This window comes from Protomyctophum bolini, assembly GCF_963924005.1.
Source record: "Protomyctophum bolini genome assembly, chromosome: 10".
NCBI lineage: Eukaryota > Metazoa > Chordata > Actinopteri > Myctophiformes > Myctophidae > Protomyctophum > Protomyctophum bolini.
The window spans coordinates 35,004,996-35,028,115 of NC_137871.1; the positions used below are offsets into that span (position 1 = coordinate 35,004,996).

General features: G+C 44.3%; 1 protein-coding gene across 1 annotated transcript in view; it reads right to left on the minus strand.

Annotated features, from left to right (window-relative positions):
* The window catches only part of LOC308322050 (A disintegrin and metalloproteinase with thrombospondin motifs 2-like), a 171,764-nt gene that overhangs the window by 69,932 nt on the left and 78,712 nt on the right, over positions 1-23,120 (minus strand). The window lies entirely within an intron of this gene.

A 23,120-nucleotide genomic window follows, 5' to 3' on the forward strand; every position in this document is an offset into this window, starting at 1 on the left:
ATGACGGCCTGCACCCCCTCAAGTGCACAAACAGAGTTTAGACCACACACACACACGCACACACACACACACGCACGCACGCACGTACGTACGCATGCACGCACGCACGCACGCACTATGGTACAATACAATACAATACAATACAATGCCGAGCTCTCAGAGAAAAAAAATGAAAGCAAGTACATCCGTATAGCTATTGGGTTGTAATGGAGAGGTTTGTGTCTCAGTGCTAAGAATAGCATGCAGTATAGATATATCCATGGAGGAGGGAGACACGCACGCATGCACGCACGCACACACACACACACACACACACACACACACACACACACACACACACACACACACACACACACACACACACACACACACACACACACACACACACACACACACACACACACACACACACACACACACACACACACACACACACACACACACACACACACACACAGGACAGAATAGTGTAACACAATGAGGCTAAGAGGGGATCTGTGTGTATTCATCAGTGATGATGAGTAAGCATATTATGGACACATCAGTAGTAAACACTGAAGAACATGCAGTGGTATAAAAAGTATTCGCATTTTCTTTACATACTGTACCGCCGGACGCCGGTAAGTAAAAGGGTTAATACTGTGATGTAGAAAAAATACTGGAATACTGGAATTCAACATTTACTTGAGTAAAAGCACAAACGTTTTCTGAAAAAGCTAGGTTTTTCAGTCGTTCTTCGATTTTTCAAAAATAGCAGACCTACAAGCTCGTAGCGCTATATATATATATATATATATATATATATATAGCTATATATTATAGGGCTGAGGTGGTTACTGTACGTTTTGTAATAAAAATACACATAAATGTAGTGGAGTAAAAGTACAAAGTGAAATTGGAATTCCTCACTTTGGTGGAGGGATTACAACCTTGAATAACCAATGCCTATATATGTGTCTAAAATGTAGATGTATTTGGTCTATTTATTTGATTGATTTCTATGTTTGTGTGCTTGTGTTAGTGTGTGTGTGTGTGTGTGTGTGTGTGTGTGTGTGTGTGTGTGTGTGTGTGTGTGTTTGCCTAACTTACAAAGCCCACAAAGTGCATGTTTTCCTGATGAATTACATTGTGCTATGTTGAGACAGGGAGCGAGAAGGAGAGAGAGAGAGAGAGAGAGAGAGAGAGAGAGAGAGAGAGAGGGAGGGAGAGGGAGGGAGAGAGAGAGGGAGAGAGCAGAGGGATAATAATCAGTGTTTCTGTAATGTGGTTTCAGGGTCACTGAGCACCCCACTTAGGGAATGACAAAAGCAGTGTTCCCCAATTTGTATCACACACACACACACACACACACACACACACACACACACAGCTGGCGGCTGCCCCCAACACACTGCTACATTTGCTCCAATCAACGGCCAATCAATCCCCCACCTGTCCCTATCTGGCACTAACCTCACGTCACCAGGCGTTCACACCTCGGAGGGAACACGAACACACACACACACACACACACACACACACACACACACACACACACACACACACACACACACACACACACAAACTGTTTGTTTTTAGTTTCGCCAGTCGCTACGAGTTGGAATAAAATAAGTATCCAAGTACATTTACTTAAGTACAAATGTATTATGTACTTTACTTGAGTATTTACAATGTACAATACTTTTACGCCACTACATTTATTTGAAAACGTTACTTTGTAGATTTGGATCATTACAAAACATACAACCACTTCAGCCCTATACATTTCGGTGATTTGAAAATAGCAGATAGTGAATCTATATATCTGCTATTTTTAAAAGATTATTACACATTTGAAAACGTATAGTGCATAATGAGTACTTTTACTTTTAGTACTTTACTGTAGGTATACATTTTGAAGCCAATATACTTTTGTACTTTTACTTTAAGCACAAAGTTTGAATTCCGGACTTTTACTTAACAGAGTATTTCTACAACATGGCAGGGCTGATACTTTGATTGATACTAAAAATAAAAAATAAACATTTCCACCACTGGTGACAGAACGGAAATCACATCGTTATTATGATCTACCATCTACTGTACCATGATGATACCGGAGACACAGTGTCCTCCCCCCCTCTCTTTTTAATTGGCTGAAGTTATTAATATTTAATCGATTCAAATACTCCCCGCGTCACCTTTCCCATCGCTCCTTCTAACCCGGAGGCTGTGCTCGTCTGCTGGGAGCAAAGAACGGTGAGAAGTTATGGAAAGTGTGTGTGTGTGTGTGTGTGTGTGTGTGAGTGAGTGAGAGTGCGTGCGTGCATGTGTGCGTCTGAATGGTCAATTATACAATGTTCCATATATAGGATTTGTATTTTTAAAACAAAGCTCCCACTCATACACTCTCACCCTGGTGTCTCTATTTTGGCCCTGAGAATTTCCTCCAATTACCGAAAAATGTCCAAACTCACAGCGCGACATAGTAATAGCATCATTCTATTATCGTGAGCGCACGCACACACACACACACACACACACACACACACACACACACACACACACACACACACACACACACACACACACACACACACACACACACACACACACACACACACACACACACACACACACACACACACACACACACACACACACACAGGCTTCCTCCAGGACAGAGCGTGAGAGGGAGAGGATGAGGAGGAGGAAGAGGTTGAGAGGGGAGGATGAGGAGGAGGAAGAAGAGGTTGAGAGGGGAGGAAGAGGTAGGATGAGGTGATATGAATAAGAGAGTAAAAGGAAAAGAATGGATAGGACACACTGCGCACGCACGCACTGATGCACGCGCGCACACACACACACTGCGCCTGCACGAACGCAGGCACGCACGCACGAGCCAATTTCACAAAACAGTCACACATTTAGTATTCATCACCAGCTGGTGAGCCTAAAATCTTGTTTTCTTTTAGTATGAGTATATGTGTACTGTACTGTATGTGTGTGTACGCGTGCGCTTGCATGCACACGCACAAGTGTGCACTAGTATACGCACAAGTACGCCTCAAGATCAGAGTGTCTAACATCTGCATATATACACACACACTGTCAGCAATATGAGTAATGTAAACCTATATCTAACCTGACAACACACACACAAGGCTGTGTGTGCATGTAAACCTATCTAACCTGACAACACACACACGAGGCCGCGTGTGTGTACACTTCCATCCACAATGTGACATCTCTGTAGACTCTACACTACAGTGTATAGTGTAGAGTAACACAGTAACAGACAGTGTAGTGTCGAACCTGCCGAAGTTCGAGTCCTAAAAACAGGGCTGGGGTACAGCCTTACTACCTAGACATATCACGCTACGGGCAATGAATGCGTGCAAGCCCAAGCGTGCGTGCGTGCGAGACAGAGGGAGAGAGAGAGATATTCTAATCCACCCATATCAGTCTCCAGTGTCATGGTTGATATGACATGCAGCATTATTAGTCCAATATGTACAGATTTATCCACAATATGAGTGGAGAGCAAGATAAGCACGGATGGAGAGATGGAAGCAGAGAACAACAGAAACAAAGCCTGATCATGTTTTCTTATCTCACATAATAGGCTGTCAATATTGTTATTATTTCTCTCCAAATTGTCAAATAATTTTTAAATCACTCAATAGAGCACCGAAGTCTGACGTCAATATCGGTAGAGGGCTCAAATCCACAGGTTCATGTACTTTTTATTTGCATTATAATCCCCATAGGGGGATTTTAGATCGCCTCATATAAGTACTGTGTTTGAAAAATGTCACCCCGGCCGTTACACTCATATGGATATGAAGAATCAACTGACTGAGAGAAAACGCTAATGTTACTGCTACTGAATTAGTTACATTTTCGCTAGAAACAGACTGTATCATATGAGTGACTGACTGTCAAAAACGATACAGAGTCAGAGACACCTCCCTGACAATAACGTAGAGACAGCTTGTTTATTTTTGGACCACAACACTTACAGTATATGAAACGATTTTAAGATGAGCCCATGTTATTCTCCATGGAGAAATTACTTCCGCGAACCAGGGGAATCGAAGGGATGAGCGAGTTACGTCAGCTCTATAGGCAATACATCCATGAATTTCACAGAAGAACTCCTGCATCCTTCACCCTCTCCTTCACTCTGTCCTACTAAATGATATGTACAGTAACTGGCCACCGACCAGGAACCCCTCAGAAGCAAAGATTTTAGTTATAAAATGCTTGATCTACAAGCTATGAGCTTATAGATCTGCTATTTTTCAATAGCTAAAGTATAACAAAATGCTTAAAACACCAAAAGGGGTTCCCATACTGTACTATTTGTTTTTACAATTTACAATTTAGTATTTATAATTTCCAATACTTCTACTCCACTACATCTCAGAGGCAAATATTGTACTTCATTACAATTATTTGAAAATATCATTTTGTTTTATACCTTTTAAACACGTGTGAAACTGGAGAATCTGCATAGGGAGTACTTTTACTTTTGATAAATGGTAAATGGTGCATTTATATAGCGCCTTTATCCAAGGCGCTTTACATAGATTGTGCATTACATTCACCCATTCATACACCGATGGCAGCGGAAACCATGCAAGGCACCAACTAGCACATCAGGAGCAATTAGGGGTTCAGTGTCTTGCTCAAGGACACTTCGACAGTAACTCTGGGGGAGCCCGGGTTCGAACTGGCAACCTTGCGGTTCCCATCCAGGCACTCTACCCCTGAGCCACCGCCGCCCCCATACTTCAAGGTGAATTTAATACCAATCCAATAGGCCTACATTTGCACTTTTACTCAATTCAATTTAGAATTCCGGACTTGTATGTGTATGTGTGTGTGTGTGTAGTATGTGTGATGTTTGCATTATGGTTATTTTGGATCTATGCCTGCGTTTACGTTATGCATTTGCGTTTACATTATGCATTACGGTTTTTCTTAGCTATCTTTGTAGGCATATAAAGATCGGTTTGAATTCAATACAGATTGATGTATTTGTTGTTAGGAAGTGACACAGAAACCGGCTAGAGGGTGAGGAAATAGGCCAAACCGATAAGGAGATGAAGAGATAAAGATATGAAAGAAAAATGGGGGACTCTGTTTGTTCCAACGGCTGCCGCACGCTCCAATCTATCCCTGGGAGGGCTGAAGTGCACGCAAGATTAACTGTAGTTTGGCTGTTGACAAGATGTTAAGGCCATTAAAAGGAGACAAAGTGTAAACAATTAAAGTAAATCTGAAAATATCCGCCATGGGAATAATAAATGTTTTCCACTGGTGTGTGAACACAGACGAAGCCCTTTGAGGAAGGAATACAATGAAGGGGAAAGAAAGAAGAATGTGGCATGAGGAGCGGCTTTGGAACAGCACAGTACCAACGCCGGCCGCCACCTGGGTTATCTTTAACCCATTTAGACCTGAGGACGATTCTACAGAATGTCTTCCAAGTCCTGACAGTTTTCTGAAAAACCCATGTTTCTACAGTATGTCAGTCGCTCTCAAACATTGTACAAACATTGTAATTGGCCGCTGACCCCCATCTGAAAATATGTTGTTCCAAGTGACCACCCAGAAGCAAAGACTTTGAGTTAAAAACGCTTGCTCTGAAAGAATAAATATTCAATGATTTGAGGCACATTTTCACGATTTTTTCAAAAATAGCAGCATTTTTCAATAGCTAAAGTATAACATAACGCTTAAAACACCAAAAGAGTATACTGTACGTGTTCCTCCCGCCCAGAATGGGTTAATCAGAGAGGAGATAAACGTGGCAATTACTAATGTTTAGCCAAGCCGCTACGCTACGCTGCAGAGCTTGTTAAAAAAGAAAACCCTGCTAATTCTGTCCAGATAAAGACAGCTGAAGGGTGGAGGGAAGGGGATGAAAAGGAACCATTCTCTGGAGGTATAAAAGGGGACATTATTAATATTATTATTTTATATTAGCCTCAGAGAGCTTCTAATCTGCCTTAATCATGGCTTTGATACCTGGGTCTGTGGTTCCTCCACAACAATGACACCTTGATGTTCTTTATTTTGCGTGTGTGTGTGTGTGTGCAGTGCGCGCACGCACGCACTCGCACACGTGTGTGTGTGTGCGCGTGTGCATGCGCGTGCATAAATCAGTTTGTGATACACATGGACACATTTATTTTCCTGTTCTATTATTTGTCTCAATCACGTGTGACGCACACGCGCACGCACGCACGCACGCGCGCATAATATGGACACATCAGACGGGCGAGGGCAGCATGTCTACCGTGTTGCTGTGTCTGTCTGGGTAGTTAAGGCTGAGATTGCCAATAAATAGTGGCCGGTGGCCTTCAGCGGTCGCCAGCGGGGAGAGATTTGTGTCCTCGCATCTGGTTGGCCCAGACCTGAGCAACAGAACAGAGCCATCTCGTTAATCAGGGGACACTCGTTGTTGTTGGGGACACCGCCGCGCAGAGACCGTGCGTGTGTGTGCTTGTGCGTGCACGTGCGTGTGTGTGCGCATGTGTGTGTGACTGTGTGTGTGCGTGTGTGTGTGTGTACTGTTACATGTGCTATATTATATCCAGAGATTGAGACAGCAGTGGTGCTGAGACAGATGACAGGGTGTGAAAGGCCAAAGCACAGTGACCATGAGTCTCTCTCTCAGACTTGATATCTATATTGTTGATAGTCTCTCTCTCTCTCTCTCTCTCCAACGTTTCCAGTAACAGAAGAAATATAGATCTATATATAGACATATATGGGAGAGAACTTTAACACAAAAAGATCCCAAACCTTTGGGTCCAAATCTATACATATCTATATCTCATTTTGTATATATAGCTTTCTTATGAAATGATGAAAAAATAAGAAGATTTTGAAAACAGTTAAGTCACGCTTGGGCCACAAATATTCATTGTAAATTCCCAGGATGACGGCACTGTGACGTGCTCGGCTCGCTCCCCCTGAAAATGTGCATGGTGTGCATGCAGGCCATGGGGACTGCATGGAGGTCATCACAGTGCAGTGCAGGACGGTGAAAATGCCAGTCTGCATTCTGAATCAGATGCCGTCGTGATAGCCTACTGTACATCCTCTTTGGACAAACATTACCGCAGTACATGACATTATACACGCTGTTGTGATAGCGAGAGTGGCTGCTCTGGGGCCAGTTCAACACCAGGGAACAATGTCAAATATCAAGTCTGCTCCAGCAAGTACACCGAGTACTCTCAGTGTACTCTGTACTCTGCAACAGGGACTTCCAATTATAGCTCTCTTATTCCATTTAGATCCGAGGATGATTCTACAAATATCTTCTAAATCAAAGACAGTTTTCTGAAAAAGCCATGTTTCTCAAACATTTTCATGTCAAGGACCCCCAAGATTATATGTAATTGGCCGCCGACCCCCATCTGAAAATATGTAGTTCCAGGGCCCCCCCAGAAGCAAATATTGGAGTTAAAAATGTTAAAAAGAATATATATTCAAGGATTTGCATGACATTTTCAAGATTTCTCAAAAATAGCAAATCTACAAGCTCATAGCGCGGCACTCAGTGACGCGCTACAAGCTTGTAGATCTGCTATTTTTCAATAGCTAACGTATAACATAATGCTTAATGAGAACGGTTGTTGCCGTCATGATGAAGCGTGTCCGTAGTGACGCGTGGCGGCGGGGGGGGGGATTGAAACCACGACAACGATCCAGCGGTCTCAACTGCGAGCCCTTTTGGTCCTACAGGTTATTATTTATATGCATTGGAAACAATGGAAACGGACCAGAAGATGACGTCGCAAGTTTTTGTCAGCCAGGACAGGGTGCCAAAACTCACACCCGTGTGAAGTAAGTGGTGCAACTCCGCGTGGGGGTCCCCCGGACGTATGGGGACAAAAGCTGTATATAGGAGGGGCTAGCGCCTAAAAATGCAGCTCCCGTTGTAGCTTTGTACAGTAGCTTTGCATCTACAAGTTGAACCCATCTCAGCTTCAATTTGTAGCTTTGCATCTGGAAGTTGAACCCATCTCAGCTTTAATTTGTAGCTTTGCATCTGGAAGTTGAACCCATCTCAGCTTCAATTTGTAGCTTTGCATCTACAAGTTGAACCCATCTCAGCTTCAATTTGTAGCTTTGCATCTGGAAGTTGAACCCATCTCAGCTTTAATTTGTAGCTTTGTAGCTTTGCATCTGGAAGTTGAACCCATCTCAGCTTCAATTTGTAGCTTTGTAGCTTTTGCAGCAGCTACAGTATAAACGTCGGATGCATCTTTGCATCTTCATGTCGCTGCAGGCTTCCATTGACAATGAATGGTAGACTGTCTTCATGGTAGCTTCATGGTGTGAACGCACCATGAGGTGGATTACATAACTGATGCCTGAACACAGAACATAACAAGCAACCTCCTGGGAGTCCCCTCTGCACGTTATTGTATAGCCACACACCGCTAGGGCTACACCCTACTGTACGTGCACACACAATACAGTTATGTTATACAGCATGCATACTGTGATACCTCTCATACTGTATACCTTTTATCATTTTCGTTTTGTCATATGAAAGCAGGGAATCAGAGCTTCAAATTGACATATTGGTTGTTCAGTTTGACCCACCAGTTTTGGAGATATGGCTTATAGAGTAATGTCTTGCAGAGAAACAGCGAGTTGAGAAAACAGGCCTCAGAAAGGTTCACTTCTGTGGTCTCTAGCATTACACCTAGCTACATGTTTAAGCATTTATTTCACATTTACATGTCAATTTCAGCTCTGACACTTATTTCAGGCATGCTCTAGTATGTGAAGAATCTGCATGCCTGTGCTATTAACTTCTGGTGAAAAGCTGGAATTTGCGCGATGGCAGGCTCTCAGTCAAATCTGGTGACATTTTGAAAAGGTCTTTTTGGGTGGGCCTCCAGACAAACTACAGCGGATGCACCAGTACTAGAGCTGGGGGGGGGGGAGTAACCGGGCCTTGACCCCAAAATTGCAGTGCGCACTTACTTCTCCTCCCACACCAGAACTGTGGATGTGCCTCTCCTCTCCGCTGCACACCTCATGCCAATCCAATCCACCTCACGCCAAACCGGATCCCAGATAAAGCGTCTCTTGTGTGTCTCAGTGGTCAGTGTAAAGTCACCCCGTCATTATCCCCACAGCCCTGCTCTGTTCAACAGCAGTACGCGGTGTGACCACACAGCAGTACGTGGTGTGACCACACAGCAGTACGTGGTGTGACCACACAGCAGTACGTGGTGTGACCACACAGCAGTACGTGGTGTGACCACACAGCAGTACGCGGTGTGACCACACAGCAGTACGTGGTGTGACCACACAGCAGTACGTGATGTGAACCACACAGCAGTACGTGATGTGAACCACACAGCAGTATGTGGTGTGACCACACAGCAGTATGTGGTGTGACCACACAGCAGTACATGGTGTGACAGCTCAATCTATAGAACCCATCCAGAACCCGCTGGGAGCTCAGCAACAGGTGAGGAGTCTGACCGCCAGGGAACAACACTCACTCACTCACGCAGGCACACACACACACACACACACACACACACACACACACACACACACACACACACACACACACACACACATGCAGGCACAGAGTACAGACACACTCACGCAGGCACACACACACACTCCTTTTTCCACTGACAAAAACTAGACTAAAATGTTAGGAAGGAACTGGTGGACAAGAGATCCAATATCTCAGTCACCGGTTGCATCTACAAGAATGCGTTGCGCTGCGACGTGATGTGAGCTTGTAGATCTGCTATTTTCAGCAGGTGTAAAAACAGTCCTTACGATGGCATCAAGGCCCGCCAAAAAGCATTTTTGTCGACTGAAACTAGACATTCCGGGTGACTAAAATGTGACTAAAACTAAATGAAAACTATTCAATAAACTAAAATGTGCCGGCAAAAACAACACTGCTTGTGAAAACATTCATGGGAGGGACACAAATCTATAGCCGGCCTCAGCCACAACAAAAGATACTGTATGTTGAACATCAAAACCCTTTATTTACTCAGTAAAGTAAATAATGCTATACTGGTCTCGTATCATTTATCTCTCCAGATTGTAGCAGCCTGTAGTCTTGCTGGGAGGTTTCTGAAGCTAGAAAAGTGCACTGTTACAGTAATGTGCCCGTGGCAAAACATTTCCCTAAGCTATATATATATATAGTAAATAGAATAGTTGGTTTATACGCTGTGGTTTCAGAGCTAAAACCTACAGCCTGAGGCTGTGCAGGCTGGAGTCTGCCTTCACTGACACTAACAAGGGACTACATTTATTTCGCTCCTACGCCACAAAAATGTGGAACGCCCTACCAACTGTCATTAAGACATGTGAATCCCATGACTCCTTCAAAACCGCTCTCAAAGGGCACCTATGGACGGCTGCAATCGGAAACTGGCCCCCGTAAAATCTGAAGCGTATCGTGCCATTCGGTGGCGCGCTATGAGCTTGTAGATCTCACCAAACACAAAAAGGGGTTCCCGCCCAAAATAAATAAATGTTTTAGACCAACTGGTATAGTCATTGTAAAGTAGACGTCAAGTCCACACACCAGCTCTGACATTGTGATGAAAAACTATTCTAGGTACGGTGGAACCGATTCAGTTTCTTCAATCTCAGAACCGGGTCTGAAATAGAACCAGTTCGGGGTCCCTAAACACTAATCACAATGCAACGTGTTAGCTTGAAGATACGTTCTATTCAGAGTGATAGAGCAGTGGTGTCCGGGGACCCCCAGGGGTCCTTGAGGGAGTTCCATGGGGGGTCCCCAGCTAAATGATAGTTAGGAACCAAACCTTATGGAACTGTAACTCTGAGAGTGTACAAATGGAACTACGTAAATGGACCCTAACGAACATTTGTACACTCTCAGAGTTAAATTAACGTTGAGTTTACATTATAAATTGGGGGTCCCAGAGATAGAAACGAGGGTCCGTAGCCTAATGCAAGTCAAACTGGGTAGGGGGTCCTTGAAAGTAAAATGGTTGAGAGTCACTGCTAGGGGTTGAGAACCCCTGTCATAGAGGACTATGATTCACAGGTCCATCCTTCTCCTTGCTCTACGTCCAGCTAAATATAACTTCCATCAACCTGACTTATAAATAAGTCCACCGTCCAATAACCATTAACTGGTTGTTCAGCAGCATGGGCTGAAGAGGCCTGCAGACATGATTAACTGATTATTAATTATTTGTCTCTGACTGATATGCACGGGGAGGAGGTACTGTCTGAGCAAGAGGAAGAGGAACTGATCTGATCATCCGTATTCATCAAGCATCTCAGAATCACTCCTAGGAATCTCTCTGAATGTTTAAATATATATATACTAAATATATTTTTGAGAACGTTTGGAAATCGAATTGATCTTGGCTGTGCGGAAATGTATACCTAATGAATTTGAAATGTATAATTGTATTTTATACAATGCCAATGTGTAGGTTAGGTTAGTTTTTAATTGGTATATTATTTTTATAGCTACAGTGTCACATACGTACGTTGCAACCTCGTGTGTATGTGAGCGGACAACAATGGAAATAAGTCCTGGATTTTGTTTGTCATCCTCATATTATTTTAACCCATTTCGAGCTGAGGACGATTCTACAAATGCTTTCTAAATCCTGACCAGTTTTCTGAAAACTCTATGTTTCTGTGTCAGTGGTTCTCAAACATTGTCATGTCAGTGACCCCAAATGTGTATGCATTTGGCCGCCGACCCCCATCTGAAAATATGTAGTTCCAGCCAGGGACCCCCCAGAAGCAAAGATTTGAGTTTAAAACGTTTGCTCTGAAATAATCTATATTCAAAGGTTTGCGCCACATTTTCATGATTTTTAAGTGGTGCAACCACTTCCTTAAGTGACTATGTGTGTGTGTGGCTGGCTGGGTGGGTGGCTGCCTGGGTATGAGCAAGAAAATAGCATGGTTGTTTCTCACCACCTGTGCGCAACCTAACACACACACAAACACACATATTAACTGTATATATGGTGAGTACAGTGACAGTACAGTACAGTACAGTACAGTACAGTACAGTACAGTACAGTACAGTACAGTACAGTACAGTACAGTACAGTACAGTACAGTACAGTACAGTACAGTACAGTACAGTAGAGGGACCCCCACGCGGTAACTCTGTCATTTCTCAACCATTTCGGATGCGGGCGGCTCTGGAACTCTCCCCTCCCCAGGGACCCCCACACGGAGTTGCACCACTTACTTCACACAGGTGTGATTTTTCAAAAATAGCAGACCTACAAGCTCATAGCGTGGTACTTGGTGCCGCACTATGAGCTTGTAGATCTGCTATTTTTCAATAGCTAACGTATAGCATAATGCTTAAAACACAACAGATGACGGAAATTATCCCTTCATTGTCAATGGCGTTTTTAAAACAAACATTGAACTAAAAACAAACATTAAACCTGTATATAGGAGGGTCAAAAACACACTAAAAGGGATTGCGAAGTGATAGTGATAGATGAATGTCAGACCAAATTTAGGAGGATGTAAAATAAAAATAAACCTCCCTTTATGTCTATCAGGTTTGCACACTGTTGCCAAATATTCTTTCGGACTGGGGTCAATTTATTCCTTTTCCGCAGCTGTCTAGTGGGTGATAGCTAGTGATAGCCTACTACTTTCTACTGTATAGTGGGGTCTAGTGGGGTGTTGGTGACAGGCTGACAGGCTAGTGATAGCCTACTACTTTCTACTGTCTACTGGGGTCTAGTGGGGTGTTGGTGACAGCTAGTGATAGCCTACAACTTTCTACTGTCTAATGGAGTCTAGTCGGGTGTTGGTGACAGGCTGACAGGCTAGTGATAGCCTACTACTTTCTACTGTCTGGGGTCTAGTCGGGTGTTGCTGACAGGCTATAGTGATAGCCTACTACTTTGGGATCCGCAAAACACAGCAAAAACAAATGCACTGCAGTGTGCAACCACCTTTAAAACCACACTAAACTATAATCTCCATAATATATAGTTATCAAGCTACAACCACCTTCAGCTAGTAGCCTACTGCACATTTAAATATGTAATATATATTGTGTAATATATTTTTTTTTAACCTTGAGAGGGTACAAATAATATCACCAAATGGACATATTATTTTCAGTGATCCCAGAGGGGACATTACTTCTCTGCATTGACCCTGCAGTGAGCGCACGGTGCACAGGGGAGTGTCCATGCTCAGGCAAACACTTTCCCTGCCATGAAGCTATTAATACAATTATTAGCTGATGACCGCCAGCATTTTTCAGTGAAAACCCTTATTTTGAAGGATATCCACTGGCACCCCAAAAAGGTATGTGCCGTACTGGTGGCACCACCAAGGGATCATTGACAATCCCACCCCACCCAACAAGAGGTCATCTCCAATCCATTCAATTGTTGTGCTTAATATTTAGAGGATCTTTAACAACCAGTCCTATTATGAATCCTGGCTGTAAAATAATAATAATAATAATAATAAAAAACACGTGCGTGCACGTGTATGCGATGCGATCCCTCCCATTGTGAGCAGACTACTCGGATGCCTAATAATATACAGTGCGAAAGACAGTTTCCATAGGAACGCCCTGATGAGCACAGACTGTACGGAGGCATAATGAGGCACGCGCAGGCAGGGCTGCGGAACATTGACAGTAAATGATTTTGTGATACTTTCATAATAACATCAATCACAATATTTCTCCACACCACCTTTCGACATAATTAAGCAATAACATATGTGAGAGGCCCTTTGCGTATATTGTGATTGTGGTATAGTAACTAAACCTCAGACTGGGTTGTATTGTTGTTTTTATAGCATGCAGGTTGCAAAGCCCAAGGAACAAGTTTCACCCACAACGGGCTCTATGCACACAGAATAACTCTTCCTACGTACTTCACAGGTGTTACCGTTCCATTTAGTGTGCAGTGGTTCTCCAACGTCTTAGGCCCAGGCTACACGGATATATGGACCTTTTGCAAAACGCACATTTCTGTGTGTGCGTTTGGGCCTTTCAGCCGACACGCTGACGGCGTTTTCGGCCACTCAAAACGTAGGTTTTTGGAAACGGATAAATAAGTGAAGATTTTCGAAAATATCCGGATCAGTGGATCTGTGGACCCCCATGCGAAACGGAGCTTTTGAGAAACGATGATGTCACTGCTTATTAGCGCATATCATGTTTACTATAATTAGGTGAGAAATGCAGCTTGTGCCTGCATGGAAACTACACGGATATCTATCCAATTGTTCATGTTTATATATCACTGTTAACAACTTTAAAACTTATCATATGTTGCATCAACTGCAGCGAGCAAAGGCTCTGCTGCATCCAATAATAAATATATCAGCCTACTAGTCCAGTGCGGACTGGTGATTTCATTTGTATTGGTGCCGAGTGCGAAGCTTGAACAATAGGTTAATTGCGGACCGCTACAAATAAACTGTGGATATTAACCTACCAATAAGGACCCAGGCCAAATGCCATTGCGCAGTACACCAACAGGTCTATGCGTGGTGTGTGCATAGCCGCATGTGAAACTATATTATCATGCTGTATTTTTCTCTCCATTTCATGGTCATGGAGGGAGAGAGAGAGATAGACGGTGCAGAGAGAGAGAGAGAGAGAGAGGTGAATGCAATTGCATCAAATAGTGTGGTTGGTGAGAAGAAAGTATACAGTGGGTCGCCGTGCGCATATATGATGGCCGTTGTCACTGTGCTTGCATGCCGACAATGTGCGCCCGTGAACTTTTATTAGCCTATACGTACATTATAACGTGACATTTATTATACACCTGGAACATAATATAGCCACTCTACAAGCTCACAACTGGTTGTGGACGCGACACTTCTATAGGTCTGACTCTGCTATTAATTTCTGTGCAGGACTTGCCAAGTCGCCAGAGCAATGGTGGTAAAGTGTCTATCATTTTTAAATTATGGAGAGAAAAGTCTAGAGTCGGGATTTGGAGATTTACGCACATAGCGTGACATGCTGACAGACAATGAAAGAAACATGTTCCACTTCCACTCACAATTTAGGTGGCTTTTAAAATGTGGTACTTATTCCTTCATTAAAGAATATGATTGGCGGCCTGGGCCGTGGCTCAGCGGTCCAGGCACCTTGGCTGGTAATCCAGTCTGGCAGTGTGCCGCGGGCTCGACTCCCGATCCCAACGGCCCTCACTGCATGTCATCCCCCCCATCTCTCTCCCCATTTCCTGTCAGCCTACTGTCTGTCCCTTCATAAAAAATATATAAAATAAAGGCGAAAGTCTAAAAAAAACATTTAAAAAGATATATATATGATTGACACCTCAAGTGTAAATATAAAATCAAATATAATATAGCCTACAATTGAAACCTGCTACTGCAGTGATTTTATCCTGTGTTCAATGCGTTTCTGCGTTTGTGTGTGGACTCAGATATCTTCTGTCGTATGGGCAGACGAAATAGGACGAAAATATCAGTTTTACAAAAGATCCATATGCGTATGTGTAGCCTGGGCCTTAATTTCAAGGACCTCTGGTTCCATTTGTACCCTCTCAGCGTTACACACCCGTACAGGGCCATTTGTACCCTCTCAGCGTTACACACCCGTACAGGGCCATTTGTACCCTCTCAGCGTTACACACCCGTACGGGACTCACTGTTATGCTATCAAAACCAATTGCTTTTAGCTTGTTAACCCGTTTTTTGGAGGTCCAGCCTTTTGGAGGTCCAGCATGACCGTGCCGATTGGCCAACTCAACTGATCGGCTGTGTGGATTGGCCAAACTTTGCAGGTGATTTGTGCCACTGAACCAATAAGAAGTTCATTAGGTCTCCATTGTTTCTTCATGAATCTAATACGGTGTACAGTGTGAGAAATGTTTTGCTGGACAGTACATCTGGTCGGAGGAGCACAAACTGACAACTTTGAATATGTTGTTGTTTCAGTGCAACACGAGGTGTACGCCTTTGGAGTGAACAGTGATGACGGCAAGGATCACATTGATGTTCACGTTTTCAACACGGTGTCTTTACGCTGGAGGACGTTGCCCCCGGTGACAACAGGAAGAGGAGAACGTCACCATGAGGTTCCATCCGCGTGCTTGGGCCAATCAGCTGTCGTGGTTGAAGATGTCATCTACCTCTGGGGAGGTCGTCGGTACCACTCATATGAGTTCTGCAACGTGCTTTATGCATTCGATGTGGACACCCACAGATGGTTTAAACCCAGGGTTTCTGGGACCGTTCCAGAGGGGAGGGACACCCACAGATGGTTTAAACCCAGGGTTTCTGGGACCGTTCCAGAGGGGAGGGACGGACACTCAGCCTGTGTCTTGGGGAAGGTCATGTTTATCCATGGAGGAGAAACCCAGCTGATTGCCTACACTAATGACATGTACAAGTTGGACACCGGCACAATGGTGTGGTCTGTAATTAACCACAGAGGCACTACCCCACCTGCTTCATTTGGTCACTCTGCCACCATCATCGGGACAAATATGTTTGTATTTGGAGGTATTGGGGGCCAGTCATACAACCCCCTCAGAGTGTTTGACACAGAGACCAACCTCTGGCTTAACACACCTTCTGCACAGCTATATCCAGAAGGACACTGGTTTCATTCAGCCTTTTCCTACAATGGAGAGCTGTTAATATTTGGTCGTGAAGGCATGGAAGAAGACTTCAACTATCTGTGGAAATTCAATCCAGAGACCTTCTCCTGGAAGAAGGTTCAACCCAAGAGGAAAGGACCAGGTCCAATGATGAGCAGTATGTGCTGTTGCATGGTGGGAGATTGTAATATCATGCATTGTGGAGGATGCCCCGATTATGACGTGTTCATACTAAACTTAAGTCCTAGTCTGAAGATGTTATGCGAGCTAGCGGTCATTCAGTACGGTCTGGATCAGTCTGAACTCCCACACGACATCAGGTGGGAACTGGCAGCCATGACTAGCAACGAGGGATGTGAATGACTCAGTATTACGCGAGTCGACGCGTTTTTCCTTTCCTTTTTTTCTATTTTTGAAGGATGCTAGCCCCTCCTATGCCCAGCATTGTGTGTCTGTGTGTGTGTACCACATAGAACATGGAACCCACAGGGCAAGCGGAAGAGGGGTCGCCCAAGAAACACCTGGCACAGAGACCTTGGAGGCAGACACCAAGACCATGAAGATGACCTGGAACCAACTGGAGAGAACAGCTCAAGACAGACCTTGGAGGCAGACATCAACACCATGAAGATGACCTATAACACAGAGAACGACATAACGTCCCCTGGCTATGTTATAATACGATTAGTTTCCTTTTCCTTTCCTTTCATAGAGAAGGATGAGGCTGGCAGGGCACTGCGTCAGGCACCCAGAACTTGAGGCAAGTAAATTGACCCTATGGGAGCCAACCCAGGGCAAAGCCAGGAGGGGAAAGAAGCGTACCACCTATGTAGACGTGCTGCGGCGCAACAGCTTGGCTGACAACACTGCAGAGCTCAAGAACCTGATGTTGGATAGGAATTTGTGGAGGGCAGCGATCCAGGAATCCCGAGTTGGTGTTGGCTTGACTTCACTCTCGCAGCAAGAAGAAGAAGAATAATACGATTTTGCACACAAGAAGTTATTTTGGTTAAAATTATTTTTTTGTCAAAATACTGAGTTCTTGGGAGCTTTACAGTATTCACTGTGTGTAAGCGACGCTCCTAAAGCAGTGGTTCCAAGACTTTTGAACCGAAAGGTGATGTCTCCCCAGTCCCTGCAACCAAAGCTATGTCACCCCAGTCCCTGCAACCAAAACTATGTCTCCCCAGTCCCTGCAACCAAAACTATGTCTCCCCAGTCCCTGCAACCAAAACTATGTCTCCCCAGTCCCTGCAACCAAAACTATGTCTCCCCAGTCCCTGCAACCAAAACTATGTCTCCCCAGTCCCTGCAACCAAAACTATGTCACCCCAGTCCCTGCAACCAAAGCTATGTCACCCCAGTCCCTGCAACCAAAACTATGTCTCCCCAGTCCCTGCAACCAAAACTATGTCTCCCCAGTCCCTGCAACCAAAACTATGTCTCCCCAGTCCCTGCAACCAAAACTATGTCTCCCCAGTCCCTGCAACCAAAACTATGTCTCCCCAGTCCCTGCAACCAAAACTATGTCACCCCAGTCCCTGCAACCAAAGCTATGTCACCCCAGTCCCTGCAACCAAAACTATGTCTCCCCAGTCCCTGCAACCAAAGCTATGTCACCCCAGTCCCTGCAACCAAAACTATGTCTCCCCAGTCCCTGCAACCAAAGCTATGTCTCCCCAGTCCCTGCAACCAAAGCTATGTCACCCCAGTCCCTGCAACCAAAGCTATGTCTCCCCAGTCCCTGCAACCAAAACTATGTCTCCCCAGTCCCTGCAACCAAAGCTATGTCTCCCCAGTCCCTGCAACCAAAGCTATGTCACCCCAGTCCCTGCAACCAAAACTATGTCTCCCCAGTCCCTGCAACCAAAGCTATGTCTCCCCAGTCCCTGCAACCAAAGCTATGTCTCCCCAGTCCCTGCAACCAAAGCTATGTCTCCCCAGTCCCTGCAACCAAAGCTATGTCACCCCAGTCCCTGCAACCAAAGCTATGTCTCCCCAGTCCCTGCAACCAAAGCTATGTCACCCCAGTCCCTGCAACCAAAACTATGTCTCCCCAGTCCCTGCAACCAAAGCTATGTCTCCCCAGTCCCTGCAACCAAAGCTATGTCACCCCAGTCCCTGCAACCAAAGCTATGTCTCCCCAGTCCCTGCAACCAAAGCTATGTCTCCCCAGTCCCTGCAACCAAAGCTATGTCTCCCCAGTCCCTGCAACCAAAGCTATGTCTCCCCAGTCCCTGCAACCAAAGCTATGTCTCCCCAGTCCCTGCAACCAAAGCTATGTCTCCCCAGTCTCTGCAACCAAAATTATGTCTCCCCAGTCCCTGCAACCAAAGCTATGTCTCCCCAGTCCCTGCAACCAAAATTATGTCTCCCCAGTCCCTGCAACCAAAACTATGTCACCCCAGTCCCTGCAACCAAAACTATGTCACCCCAGTCCCTGCAACCAAAACTACCAGTGAGAATACCATACCTACAAAAGCTTAAAAGTTACATTTGTGGAATTTATGGAATTCCTTTTGATTGTTTTAATTCTATTCATGAAAATTCTTTGCAGAAGTGGTTTGAATTTCTTTTCTTTTCGATTTATTTATTTTTGTCATTCAGGAAATGGGGAGAGAGCCAGATGGGGAGTGAAGCCCGACACACACCGGCTGCGTAACCCGCGCTGCGCGCCGATAGAACACAGTTCTATTTTCCAGGCGGCGCCGCGCAGCAACGCGCCGCAGACGGTCGCAGGCGGTGTGTGGTGGGCTTGACACGCAGCAACGGTCGTCAGGATGGGGATTCGAACTCACGACACGCTGTCATAGGGGGTTCTTTTGGGGGTCCCTGACATGAACGACTGACAGAAAACTGTCAGGATTTAGAAGACATTTTGTAGAATCGTCCTCAGGTCTAAATGGGTCACACTAAGCAAAAAAGCATGGAATACGGATGTGTATATTACAGGAAACTCCCGTTAAACTTTCCAACAAACTCCGGTAAACTCCATCACACCTGTATATTACTGTATTTTAACTGTATACAGTGCCCATAATTGCCTGTTAACTCCTCTTTTCACGCAGTGTTAACTCATGCTGAATGCACAGGCCTGCCTGCAGTTCCAGCTTTGACCAGTAGGGCCGGCGGCTTCAACCTCGGCCAGCCGCTCTGGGGGCCACCCACTGTTTTTGAATGAGGTTCACATCATGCACCTGATGGTCAGATACCATGAATACTGTAATACTGTAATACTGTAGGGGGAATAAAAACTTTGGGAATGTTGCCAATTTAAATGATCAGTTATCAGTGCAACCTGTCACCAACACACACACACACACACACACACACACACACACACACACACACACACACACACACACACACAATAGCCTACAGTTAGCTCACGCACGCATGCTCATGCACACATGCACACCTCTGTTCCCTGTGGCTTTTGAATCTGCTTTCCTAATGAAGAGTGTAGATCAATATTGTAAAGGAAAGAACAGGCCACAACGTGTGTGTGCGTACATGCACGATTGTACGTGTGTGTGTTAGTGTGTGTGTGTTAGACTGTTAGTGTGTGTGTGTGTGTGTGTGTGTGTGTTAGACTGTTAGTGTGTGTGTGTGTGTCTGCATTCATGCAGGTAGTTAGAAACTTATGTAGTATGACCATAGCACTTGGACTGACTGTGTGCGCGCACATGCGTGCGTGCGTGTGTGTGACAGTCCACTGTACAAGACATCAGAGACACATGCCGCTATTTCGCACAGACGACAATCACACGAGGAGAGTTTGAAAACATGACTAATGATGACAAAACAAACCTCCCATATCTGCTGGGTGAAGTACAACAATGTGCAAACACAGCAGCAAGATGCGTGAGCTGCTGTGATAGGAGAAGGTTATCAAACGGAACACAACCACCCTAACAACCATAAAAACAAATCATTGTGTGTATTCCTGAGCTATCTGCATCGAGAGATCTCGTTACGTAGACATGGATTTATTGGAGATTCTGACTTTCAATTATGCATACATACGTTTTGTTTGGAAGGTATTGTTCCACTTTTTGCTTTGGCAACGTAAACATATGTTTTCTCATGCCAATAAAGCCCTTTGAATTGAATTGAATTGTGTGTTTCAGCGCGCCGCTAATTATGGCTTCTCAAATGCTTTTAGTTAAAAGGATTATGAAACTAAGAACTAAGAAATAGCGACACCTGCTAGAAGATTGAATTGGTGGGCTTTGATGCCATCGTAATGACTGATTTTACACTCGCTGAAAATATACAATTGCAAAAGTTGTCACTGCGACGCGTTGTGAGCTTGTAGATCGGTTGCAGGCTATTTTCAGCAAGTGTAAAATCAGTCATTACGACGGCATCAAGGCCAGACAAAATACATTTTAGTCGACTAAATCAACTGTAGATTTAGTGGACTAAAATCTCATGATATTTAGTGGACTAAAACTAGACTGACACTAAAACATTCCAGGTGACTAAAATGAAGTTTCATTTCAAATGACTAAACTAAAATAGAAATTTGCTGCCAAAAACAACACTGAGCTCCAGAGCCAAAGGAGGCGAAACTGTCTGGTGCTCCACCGCATAACATTCACAAAACAACGTTAGATCCGACATGAATTACCCAAAATATATAGGGATGCATGCCATGTTGAGAGTGGTTAAAATATGAACTACAAGGAGTGTAATTAAATGTAACACAGTAGCATTTGTGCTCACTAATCTCTGGCCAGATCGAATCCCATGCCAGAATTCACTGCATTTTGCTGGAGCTCCTTATTTGCTCGTGAGAAATAATTCCCCTTTTGTTGCGCTGGAGGGCTGGTAATTAATCTCTATCGCAACGTCTTTCCTGGCCGTCATTTTTCACGGACGCGAAGAAGTGACGCTTTCATTTTTTAACAGGATTTTGCGGTTAGTTTATTTTTATTTGGACTTGGTCACGGCAGAAGACGTGCGGGATTAATCTTGTAACGTCACAATCCTATGAAAGACAGAATTTATGGAATATGCTGACGCAAGTCAATATATAGTGGTGAGTATAATCCCTGTGAAATAATGGACAGGAGAAAATAACCTGTCCTGATGTACAGTGCATATGTACTATTTACATATTTTCACGTTGATGTCAGTTAAATGTCAATAAATGATAGATTATGAAACACATTTTTCTCACACGCACATGCCCCATGACCTGTCCACAAAGAACCATGCAATTTGGACAGACAGACAGCATGAACACAGAAGCATCCAACTCTGGTGGAGGAGGTAGGCATGATTGAAGTCCCAGAGGATGCATGTTATATTTAACCTTATGTAACCGCAGTTAGGGATCTTTCAAGGGAAACCTGGCTGAGACAGGCAGCAAGCAGCATGACTACAAAAAACACACTCCCAGGCAGAAAACACAAAAAGGAGACTATATACATTTAAGCAATTCATTAAATTAATTAAAATACATTTCTAGGAGTCGATTTCGGATAAATCCAGCAAATTCAATGATAAACACTGACATTCATTCTTTCATTTTGGATTGAAAAGTATTCAGCCAGAATAGAGGGTATATACAGTATGCATGTACAGTAACATCATCACCATACCCAGAAGTAATGCGGGAACGCCTACTTTCTAGCCTTGACACCCCATACTGTACATCCACACAGAAAAGTCCTTTCTGATTGCATTAAACGACGTTAAACTCACATTAGTTTTGACACTCGATTTGCCACTCACTTTATGCATGCGCATACCCTCTATAATCCACTGAGCTTCAAGTTATTCTGCAACATACAGTATTGCCACGCGCACGCACGCACACACATACTGTGCATAACATACATCCACATTGACACGCATAGCATAGGCAGGTGCATGCACAAAATGGGAAGTATAGCAGCCACTGTGAGCGCAGACCTGTGTGAATAATTGAGAGATCTCTCGAGGGCCCGCCACCACCGCCATTCCTCCAAGTATACCATGCAACATATCTCCACTTTTCAACTGGCATATACTGTATAGCCTATTCAATACAGCATGACTAGACTACAATATAGGCCTTTAAAAAACCCAGCAGCATCTCCATGTCATGCACTCCTCTCTCTCTCTCTGGTAAGAAGTCCAGGGACACAAGGACATATCTTGAGTGCGTGTGTGCGTGTGTGCCTGCGTGCGTAAGGTGTAATCCCTTTGACAGTGCATTACACCCAAACTGTGACTCACATACATCCAATGAAACAGGCCGACACAGCTGCTGCTGCAGCAGCAGCACATAAACAAGGTGTGTTTGAGCACAGCACTGCGTGATATTGGCTCCACTGTATATGTTACTGTAAGGGCATAGGCTGCATATTGCCTGTGCCTGCAGTACAGCACTTGTTCCATCGATAGCATTCTATTGTATTTCACATTTTATGGTGATGGATCAATCATCCAACATGTCAAAAAAAAAAAGGAAACCTTCTCTGGATCAATTAGGCACCTACA